Consider the following 11,882-nt stretch of genomic DNA (forward strand, 5'->3'; position numbering starts at 1 on the left):
TATCAAGATCAGCAAAATTCAAATTCGAAATTTTTTTTTTACTAATCTTTTTAATCGTTCTTTGGATACATGACCCAAACGTTTATGCCACAAATAAGCAGAACTTTCATTTAGTGAATTACGTTTAATTCCAATATTTTGATGAACAGTAAGTAGGGATTCAAAAAAATTATTATCGAGTTTCAATCTATGTAAACCATTAATAAGAACACCAAAACCATAAAAAATAGTATTTTTATATATATTGAAACATCCATGTCCAAACGTTAAATCAAATCCAGAAACATCAAGTCTTAAAAAGGAAATCAAATTTCTAGAAATTGAAGTAACATAAAGAATTCGTAATAGATCAAGGTGATGTCCAGTCTCGAAGATCAATTGATATGTCCTTATGCCTTCAATTTGAGCCTTCATGCGATTTCCCATAAACATGAATTATTTGGATTTGTGATTTGGATCGTAATAAATCTCTGCAACACAGTGGATACATGAGTAGTTACACCAGAATCAAGCCACCAAGCATTATTAGGAACTTCTACTAAATTTAATTCGAAACATATAAAAGCACTAAATGTGCCTTTCTTTTCAAATCAAGATTTATGTTTCAGGCAATCTTTCTGATGGCGTCCTTCCTTTTTACAGGAATAACACACATCAGCTTTGAGTTCCTTATGAGCATCTTGTGGAATTTTAGCAGGTGCTTTCTTTTTTTTAAACTTGTTGGTATTCACTTTAAGTCCTTTACTAGCTCCTTGACCCATAGATTAATGAAATGACCACCTTGTTTCTTAAGTCTTAATTCCTCTTGAGTAAGCATATTGGACATTTCACTAACATCCCACTTATTCTTAATATTGTTATAGTTAATTTGAAATGGTTTATACTCAAGAGTCAATGAGTTCCAAATGAACTGAACGAAGAAGGTGTCATCCATATCCCTAAGGTTCGAAGTCATGCTGCATTGTTAGTCATCTCGATGATATGATTTTGCATACTACGCGAACCATCAAACTTCATGGTCTTGATTTCAGCCATTAGCGTACTAGCGAGAGACTTATCAACAAAACAAAACGTTCTTCCACAAACTTCAGTATTCCTTGAAACTTTCTGTTTGTGAAATAGTACTCTTAATATTGTTAGCAACAGTCATTCGGATTAACATAAGACTCAATCTGTTAGAGCGTTCCCATGATTTATGAAAAGACTTCTCATCGTCACTACTCTTATCAGTAATGGTGGTGGGTTTATCATTCAACAAAGCCAAGTCAAGATCCATTACACCTAAGTGGAACTGGACTTGTTCATTCCGTTCAGAGAAGTTCAATCCATTGAACATAGTAATAGACGAAGCATGCGAATAAAAAGGAATAACTGCAAAATAGATATACATGCTCACAAATTAGAAAATAATGTGAATTTAGTAAAACTATAAAAATATATCATAATTCTCCTATGGGTAGATACCACGACACATTATCGTAATTTAAATGTCAATTTTATCTTTAATAGGAAATTGAATATTTTTAATCAAATATATACGACATCTTTGGATTTACAATATATATTTGACTAAAAATATTGATTTACCTCATAATCTTCACCATTCTTTGAATGATAGCTTCACTTTTAGGTAAATTCTTAAGTTCTAGTCATAGTGAAAGTCAATTTATCTATTTATTTTTCAATATTGACATTTAATTATTCTTTATAGATAAATGACAATTTTTATGAATACATATTTTTCTTAAACATACTAGTTTGGCCACTTTGGTGACTAACAAGTTATATGAATATAAATACATAAATAATATCATAAAATTTTTGTGCATGTGAATAATTTCATACATTTTAGTTTGACCACTTTGGTGACTAACAAACTATAATAACATAATATATACATCAAATGATCATAAACATTATATGTAAAAACATTAATTTCTCTACTTTGGCACTTTGGTGACTAACAAACTATATAAATACAAAGCACACATATTATTTATTGTTTAGTATAATTACCACTTTAATTTGTTGCATAATTGGTTATTACCACATGAACTAAAAGAATAATAACATTATTTTAATAATGAACCGATAAATTATGCAATAAAACCAAATTGTTCATTGTATTTATTGATAGCATCAATTCACTCAACATCAAATGATGAAAGACTTCAAATTAAGTTCATCCATTAATATTATTCTTTCTACTATAGTAGAAAAGGATAGTTCAACATGCTTGCTTCATTGTTTAGGGACATTTTTGTCTTTTCAATTTTTTCTAATGGCTAGGTGTCATCTTGTTGCTTAATAAATTTTGTCCCTTTCAATTTCCTATTGCAACGTGTCTTTCGATGGTGATATGAATGTATGCATGTATTCTTCTATGTCTTCCTTCTATTCTCCCTCTACTGATATCACTATTTTCACATCAAAGTTCACAACACATACTAGGTAAGATTAAGCATGTTTTAATTGAGCTTTTTTCAGTGATCTTTCTTTTCATCAAAGTTGAAGTTCCAAATTTGATTTGGCTGTGCGAATGTTCTCTTATTTTCCCATTTGAGATTCTTATTGATGTTGGATTATCCTTTTGGTTGGGTGATTAAGTTTGATTTAGGTGTGTGAATATATAAAATTTGATTTGGGTATGTGTTGTATGGAGGTTTATAAGAGATGGATTAGAAGGAATAAAGGTTTTGTACGTCAATTGGATTCTATTGTCAATGTAAGAACAATTTTTTTAATTTTTTTAAAAGTTCTCTGCTTGTTTATTGTGTGAAAACAAGAATGTAATGGGATTTCATTTTTAATATAGAAATGGTGGATAGGTGTAGTTTATAAATTTCATTTCTGTGCTTAAATGGGTTTTTTGTTTCCCTTTCAAAGTTTGTATCTTTGATTAGTTTTGTGTTTGTTTGAGCCTCTGTTCATATATGAAAAAATCATATATTTTCAGATGCAATAGATTTTGGTTGTCTTTTGTTACATGTATATTTTGATTTTCTTTTCAACTTCCTCTGTTCATATATGGGTTTTCCCCATTTGAATTAATTTTCTGGATTTTTGTGATGTTTGATTTTTCTTGTGTTTGGAGTCTTTTTTGATTCTGAAGCTCATCTCTCATCTCACATGGCTGAATTCAAAGAATTCTACCACTTATTAATACATATGGAATCTCCGTAATGCGATTCTATTTACTGTTTCAACCCAGGATGAGGTAGTTTTACTCAAGATAAGTCAACCCAAATTGCTCCTAAGCCTATTCATGTAACCCTTTTGTTTATTTGTATTTTTCTTTCTTGGATTGTTGGCATACAAATTGAAGAGTTTCTGTGTATTTCTTATTGGTTCTGATAAGGAAAAAAAAGAATGACAAGTCACGTTGTCAAAGAGGAGTTTCTCTTCTCTATTTCTTTTTTCCTATTTTGTTGTTTTCCACTTTAATTTGTTTTGTACGATTACTTTGTTGTTATGTTGTTTCTTTTCTCACCTCTCTTTCTACCGTTTATATTTTCGCCTCATTTTCCATATTTCTTTTCTGGTAAACTTTTGTTTATCAGAATTCCTAACAACTATTGTTTGATGAATGCAAATTACAAAAAATACTAAATTCATTCTACAATTATTTCACGATGCAGGGTGAAGTTAAAATTTGCAGTTATTACAATTAAAGCTTCGGCTACAGGTATGTCCTTTCCTATCCGTTTATTATGATTTCTTTTTCTCTCATTCCTCATTTTATCTCATTCTTTAGTGTCTGTCCAGTCACACTGTTCTGCTCTATTTTGATTGATAGAAGATTTGGGTGTGTCTGAGAGAGTTTAAGGATAAAAAGTTATTGTTTTGCTACTGATGAAGAGGAAAATTACTAGAAAATTAACAGAATGTATCTAGACAAAGTAAGAAACAATAAAAAGCTGGTATAAATGGAAACATGATCTTACAGCCATAGTTATATCACTTAAATGAATTGGATGTTTAATATAATTTTTCCAATCAAACTTCTTACTTTCGCAATGTGGATTAGACATTTCTTGATTTTTGGATGGGCTGAAATTTCGCAAATCATTGATGTATTGTTCGTACTAGAAGTAGTGATAGTATTATCACAATCTAATACATACTTTTCATGTGTGTCTATTATATTTAAGTGTCTTAACATATATGTATATGTATATATGTGTGTGCGTGTAGATATAGATTATAGATTATAGTATAGTAAATAGTAAGTAACATTAGAGATGAAATTGCATTAAATAAGATTTCTGGAAAAGTATGATTAGTGCATATAAATGAAATGTTGAAAGTAACTGGTTATGACTGGTATTAAGATGACAAATATTTTCAGCAGAAAAAAACCTCTTGAGGAACTCTATTACCTAGATAAGTAAGAATTTCTCATGTCCATGGCTACAAAACCATTCTTCCAAACTTGGTAGGGGTCTATCAGTATGTACACACATACATCATCCACCACTCCAATCCCCACTTCTTATTTTCTTTTATAAAAAAAAATATTGCTACTTATCGAATTAGCTTTACACATATTTCAATTATTTCACATTATTACTTACAATATGAATTTTATTGATTATCTAAAGAGCAAAGCAGAAAAACGAGTTTAAATATTGATATTATAGGCAATATGGCAAATTGTGTTTATGACTTGATAAAAATTTAAGAAAATATAATTTGTACATTGCCACTGTTATTTTCTCCCAACTTTTAAAACAAGACTAGTATCCTGATTAGAGAACTTCTATCAACTATGCTATAAGCAACTATACTTATCTGAGCTCATAGAAACTGCAATATGTTAACAATGTCATTATGATTTGTCGCATGACACTTATATTTCCATTTGAGTATTTAAACCTAATAAGTTTGTTGTTTTGTTTGTCTAAGCTTCCATATACTCATATGGATATGCGCTAATTTCATACATTTAAGGTGAACTATTAGATATGATATTTGATCGATACAAATTGTAGAAAATACTAAATTCATTTTACAATTATTAAATTGTATGTTCTTAAACAAGTATAATTATTAGGAATTAAGAGTTATTTGGATTGGAATACTCAGGTTGGGTGTCTAAGTTAGTAATACAATTTGTATCTTTGTGCTAAATAGATCAAGTGATCAACTTGATAACTCTACTATGAATGCGCTAGAAAGCTTGGTTCAGTTTATCCTACTTTTGAGGAATTTTCTTCTGAGTCCTTTTCAGTTACTACTACGTACAAATAAAACAAAGGGAAAAGGAAAACTTATCACCACAATATAGGAATCGATTTCGAGAAAAAGTTTAACCAATAAGCATAAGACATCTAAAAGAAAACTATATGAGGTAATTACCATTTATCGTACTATGAATGCGCCAGAAAGCTTGGTTCAATTTATCCTACTTTTGAGGAATTTTCTTCTGAGTCCTTTTCAGTTACTACTACGTACAAATAAAACAAAGGGAAAAGGAAAACTTATCACCACAATATAGGAATCGATTTCGAGAAAAAGTTTAACCAATAAGCATAAGACATCTAAAAGAAAACTATATGAGGTAATTACCATTTATCGTGCCCTTAAATTGTCCAATTTATTTGTCCAGCAACATAGCCCCATATTGATTGAAAGGTGTGTGGGATAACATTTTAGTCATTTCTTCTACTTTCATTTCTTGATTTTTTTCAAGAAACAGGAAAGTTATGATATAGTCTTCTAAAAAATAATGCCTTAGATTCTTAATTTTTAAATGTCTTCTTCTTTTCAGTCGTTAAGAAATCATGAATGAGATTGTGAAAGATGCATTTGAATTATGTGAACCTGCTTTTCAGGGTAAGAGTAATGACATGAGTAAGAGGAAAATTAAGAGAAAGAGTACGGAAACAAGCTTATATTCCCTGATCCAGTCACTTGATACTATTGATTGTAAGGATTTACATTACTTTTGATTTAACTGTATACATTGATTTAACTATTTAGTTGAGTTAATGTACTTTCTTGCAGTAAATCCTTCATACAACTAATGGTGATCATTTCATTTATAAGGCAAATCTCGTGTTAGATATTCAGCTTGGTAATTTTTTATTAGTTGAGCTTGTCATTTTCAATCACTAATTTTCTATTGAGATCAGTAACTTTGTTGCCTTAAATATTTTGTCTTCTTCTTAGCTTATTCTCAATACTAAAAAGAATTCAACTGGAGTACTTTAAGAAGGGTCGTTGAATGAGCTAAAACTTTGATGAACCTATATACTTTTGGCTGAATAATTCTTGAAGGTTTGTTATCTCCTCAAGTATTTCTATTAGTTGTATGATTTTGTGGAGTTTAAGTTGAGTTTCATTGTTGTGAGTTGCTTAATCTTTGTATCTTAGGTAGGTTAGGAAACTTGATGCCAAACCCCTACAGATAATCAATGACTATCCTGTCTACAAGCACATTCTTATTTCTTATCCTTGATTGGTAAGGTGCGTGTTAAAGTCATTCATGTATATTGAATTTGTTGCATCAGCAGAGAACTCTAGGGTAATTAACAGGGGAAAAAGTTAGATTTGGTGAATTCATAGCAAAGAAAGAAAACAAAGGGTCATACTTGATATACATTTGTAGTAAAAAAACTTGAATGGAAATAGAGGACGTTGTTACCACTTTAATCATCCTTAGTCTTTCTTCTTGGCTTCGGAGTCAATAAGATATTCCTGAGATTGTAAGTTTAAAAAACGAAACAAATGAGAATATAGTTGAGATAGCAAAGTTGAAACTCAATGTGGATATAACTGTTATATATACTTAAACAGTGACCTAGCGTTGAAATATTAACGGTAACAAGTCTTATTATCTAAATGAAAACAGTCTCTCCAGAGTATATGAAAAAGAGGATTTGCTGTATTTAGCATCAGTGCTCAATGAACTATTTAGGTAGTTGAAACATTAAAGCTTGCGTTAATACCTGCAAGTTGCCAACTTATAGCATAAGCAACGATCTTGAGATATCGTTCAGACAATAGGTTTTCTCATTCATTTGTAAAAACTTATAAATTTCGCGTAGCGGTATGTGGCAAAGAGAATGCAACTTTGGGAGCACCATAACTATTCATTCACACTTTCAGCAGTACTGAGATATTGACCCATTTTTCTTACTTTTAGTCGCCTTTGTCGAGGAATGCTCTACAATATTCATTACGTATTGATAGTTTCTATCAAGTTGTTGTTAGCTTGAGCTATCCAAGTTGCTTCAGACTAAATGTTTGGATGATACAAGGTAAAATCTTGCAGCTATACCGTTGATACAAGAGGCTAACTGTTTGAATGACACAAGGTAAAAATGATGCAATTATACTATTGGTATGAGCTACAAAGTCTTACATCAAATATTGCAGATAGCCATGAAAATTTATCTTTTCACCTTGCACAAGCTTGGGAGGATATTGCTCTTTTGAGTACTCTTGGTGCACATTATAGTGAACTTTTATATGTTGGTGAAATCATTATTCCATCATAACTAAGAAAGATTTACAAAAGGGTAGTAATTCAGTTGGCATCTACTAATTATAGGATTCACTCTTATCTTAAAAACATGATGTGGGTGAATTACTCGCTTGCATTTTCTCCTTCACAAATTGGAGATGAATATTTCCTCTAGATAAGGTCTATATATACTTGTTTAATTCTACCACAATGACTTTGATAGAATGATGGCAAACTTATATTTATTCTTTCTAATTCTATGTTGTAGTGAGCTCTGTCTTTCTTTTGTTATGTTCTTTTTTCCCACTTTTGAATTGACAAGTTCTTCGACCTTCTTGATTTTATCCTTGGTATTACAGAGTTTGTTGAGTTGTAACAGCCAAACTTATTATGTATATGACTCATTGCTTATTGATTGTAAAGAGTTTGTTTGATAAGGAGCCTAAAAAGGTGTAGCTCAAATGTGAAATCTACTTGTACTGTCATATAAGACTTAAGAAGAAAAGGACTATTTTCACTTATATTTTTTGTAAAATAATGAAATTATACAAGACATTTGTTAGTATTTTGAAGGTCTATTTACCTCATAAAGATAGTTTACAAATTTGACAACAAGTAAAATCACTCCATAAAGTTGTTAGGCCCGTGTCTACACGGGCAAAACTTACCTAGTTTTAATAATAAAGTCAATAAGTGACGCTGAAAAGGTTAAAAAATAATTCTCCAAAATTATGTTGCATCCGTATGACCATCTTTTAATTATTTTACTTTATTAATTTAAACAATTAACTATTAAGTTTTCTATGAAAATGTCCAATTAAATTATTCAAAAGAAAACGATGATTGTTCATATCTATCTCAAATATCGCACAATTTTATTTTATGTTTTAATTCCAAATTATGAACCATGGTATAATTTTTGGAAAAGGGTCTAAAATATCCTCAAAGTATTGAAAATGGTACAAAATTACCCTCCATCCTTCTATTGGCTTCAAAATACCCTTTCCACCCACCTATTGGGTCCAAAATACCCTTGTCATCCACCTTTTGGTTCAAAACTGACCACTTATTTAACGGTTTTATATTTAAACTATTTAAATATTTTTTAAAATACGTGGTGCTAACTATTTGTTATAATTTAACTTATTAGAGTAATTTATATATCAATCCATTACCCACCCATTACTAATTAAATTCCTCTTAATAAACCCGTCACATTATTAATGCAAGCTACTACCAATTGAGTATTTTTAAAAATTATAGAAGTAAATTATCATACATTCAAGTGGCTAAATAAAAATTATCGATAAACTTAAAAGTCTGACTATATTGATCTTAATTATTCTTACTTCTCAATTATGTGATGTTACTTCATAGGTAACTTTTTTTCAAAATAATATATTAAAGGTTTTAAAATAAATCATAAATATTTATAAAATTATATTTAAAAAAAGTGCATGAATTAATTCGGGATGTATTACTTGTTTACCTTTAATCATAAATTTCTAATTCAATTTTGAAAGAAAGTGTCCTCCTAAATAAGCGGCTCAACCTAAATTTAATTGGGGTTTCTATTTGGACTCGAATAATTTTGGATGTCATTTTCAGGAATCTAAAATTTCATCGTGTTTTAGTAGTGTTTATGACGATTTTTATATTATAATTGGATCATTAATTGAGTGGGGTTTAGTTAGTAATGAGTGGGTAGTGGGTTGGTTTATAAATTATATTGATAAATTTAAATTATAATCAATAGTTAAACGCCAAGTATTTTAAAAACTATTTAAAGAGTTAAATTTTAAAACAATTAAAAAAGTGGTCAATTTTGAACCCAAAGGTGGATGACAAGGGTATTTTGGAGCCAATAGGTGGATGAAAAGGGCATTTTGGAGACAATAGGTGGATGGAGGGTAATTTTGTACCATTTTCAATACTTCAAGGGTATCTTAGGCCCATTTCCGTATAATTTCACATAATAAATATCATGTAAATTTCTATTATATAGAAGAGTGAAGCCTAGGACGACCAATGATAAAACTGTAATTTTATACTAATAAAAATCTATTAAGAAAGAATCAAGAGAAACAAATAATTCTAGAAATATCACTTTGTATATGAAGTGAATGATGATCAAGGGTAAAAATGTATTTTCATACTAACAAAAATTCACCAAGAATAATAACAAGAAACTAAATAATTCTAGAAACATCTTTGATTAATGTTATTTCTATCAACTCATTTGTTATCACTTCACATTTTTTACGAGTAATTGTGATATCTAATCATTACTCTATTTAATTATTACTTTAATTAATTTTATTTTTGTATTCATAATGCTTACTAAAAAGAGCAACTTTCATATATAGCAAATAAAAAATTCATATTTGTATGCCATAACAAAGTTTGCATAATTACGCTCCATAGCAAACATAGAAACTGTATAATTCGCTATACATATACAGTTGAAGCAAATTATATAAAATGAAGTATATAAAACAAGAAAGAGAAAGACACTTGGACGGAGAACTGTATAAAAATGAAGTGTATAAAATGAATTATATTATTATAAGTGTATAGAATGATTATATACAATTTGAATTTGTATAGAATAAGAAAGAGAGAAAGACAAAAGAGACTTGACAAGGAATATACAATTGAATCGAATTGTATAAAATGAGAAAGAGAGAAATTAGATACAATTTGAAAATTGTATAAAACGAGAAAGAGAGAAAGACAAAAGAAACTGGATAGGGGAGTATTTTAATTGTATAATTATAAGTGTATAGGACGAAAATATATATACTTGCATGTGTATATACAATTCTCTCACGTTTTATACAAACAGAAACACAATTTATACATTTCGCTTCTATTTATATAAGTGAGAAAGGCAAAGGTGGCGAGCGAGATCTGGAAGAGGGGAGAGAAGAAAACAAAAATATATGTATTTATACAATTTTCTCTGCCTTATATAATTAGAAACAATTTTTATACACTTGAGGAAGTGAGCGAGAGATTAGAGGAGAGTGGTGAGCAAGATATTTGGGAGAGAGACGCCTGACAATTTTTTTGCAAACGTTTGCTATGGAGCACAATTAAATCAAACCCTAGCTGCTCCATTTATTTTTAGGTTATTAGTTTGGTGTTATATACAATTTTCCCTACTAAAAATGCCTACTTTAACATAAAAATTCATTACTTAGAAATATAGTTAATTATTTTCACATTTGTTTTGACTATAATTAATATACCTGGAAAAAAAGAAGTATGATAAAATTAATATATATTAGATTGAAATTGAACAATAAATAAAATTAATTTTAATATTTTTAAAAATATAATTTAAAAGATGTTAAAAAGTAACTTTACAAATAAAATGAATAGTATGATATATTTATACTTAAAGTAAAATTTTTTTTTTACTAAATTATAAAAGTGGTTCTTCACTAAAATATATAATCAAGTTTGTGTTTTTACTTGATTTCAAACATATTAATCTAAATATGTGAACTGATGTAAGTTTGATTTAAAAAGTTTAGAACGATCTAGGCTAATATGATCATTTGATATATATTTTATTTTAAAAACTATAAGTTGTATTTTTAAACTTTATTAAATTTTTTTTTTCAAGTGTTAAATTTTCTCCGCAAGTTACATGACTTTTGTAAAAACTATAAATTATAAGATTTTTGTAGAATTAAGTCTATGACACAAATAAATAGATATTAACTCATTCTTCATTTCATTCACTCCTCAATTCTCTCCCCTCTTATTTCTTAAACCAATAATTTCTCGCCCTTTATTTTTTATTTGCGTCTTAAATAATATACACTCTAGTATAGATTCTTATTAGGAAAACCAATAATGCAGTTTTTTTTTTCAAGAACTACATTTCAATCAATTCTCTATATAATGACCCTATGTACTTTTGTAAAATAATTACAAGGCAAAATTAAAATTTACTATTTCTTAGTGGACACATCACTTCAGAGACTTGTCCATATTGTCATTTTCAGAAAAATTCAACTGCTCCACACTTTTCAAACACACTAATGAATGAGTTAACATGTTGAATTCAAATCATTCACAATTACTTTTCTTAAAATGCTTAATTCAAAAGGAATGCAATCAGTGAGCAAATTTTTCAAGAAAATTTTGTTCAACAATTTCAGAAGCGTGTTATGTTCTTTCTTTTGGTTCTCTTCAGATTTTTCAATTTCATGGCGTTGTGTTCGTCTTTTTTATTGTGGAGATAATTTTTAAAGTATGTAATTTACTTGATTTTTCTTTTTATGTATAATCTCAAAATTTCACGTAACATAGATGTCATTATATAATTTATTGAAAAACATATATTTATTTATCATAGTTAAAATCATTTTAAATAAGTTATATAAATTATTATACTAACTAC

At 28.8% G+C, this 11,882-nt stretch overlaps 2 long non-coding RNA genes across 2 annotated transcripts; both read left to right on the forward strand.

Annotated features, from left to right (window-relative positions):
* Positions 1-2,341: 2,341 nt before the first annotated feature.
* On the forward strand, positions 2,342-6,453 carry LOC104644989 (uncharacterized). Its single transcript, XR_003244761.2, has 6 exons — positions 2,342-2,451; positions 3,639-3,685; positions 5,835-5,928; positions 6,007-6,076; positions 6,172-6,279; positions 6,376-6,453. It is a non-coding gene; the product is annotated as an uncharacterized lncRNA (long non-coding RNA).
* A 755-nt stretch (positions 6,454-7,208) lies between these two features.
* Positions 7,209-7,800, forward strand: LOC138340655 (uncharacterized). Its single transcript, XR_011213376.1, has 2 exons — positions 7,209-7,319; positions 7,381-7,800. It is a non-coding gene; the product is annotated as an uncharacterized lncRNA (long non-coding RNA).
* Positions 7,801-11,882: the final 4,082 nt, after the last annotated feature.

Source organism: Solanum lycopersicum, chromosome 12 (genome assembly GCF_036512215.1).
Source record: "Solanum lycopersicum chromosome 12, SLM_r2.1".
In the NCBI taxonomy this organism is placed as follows: domain Eukaryota; kingdom Viridiplantae; phylum Streptophyta; class Magnoliopsida; order Solanales; family Solanaceae; genus Solanum; species Solanum lycopersicum.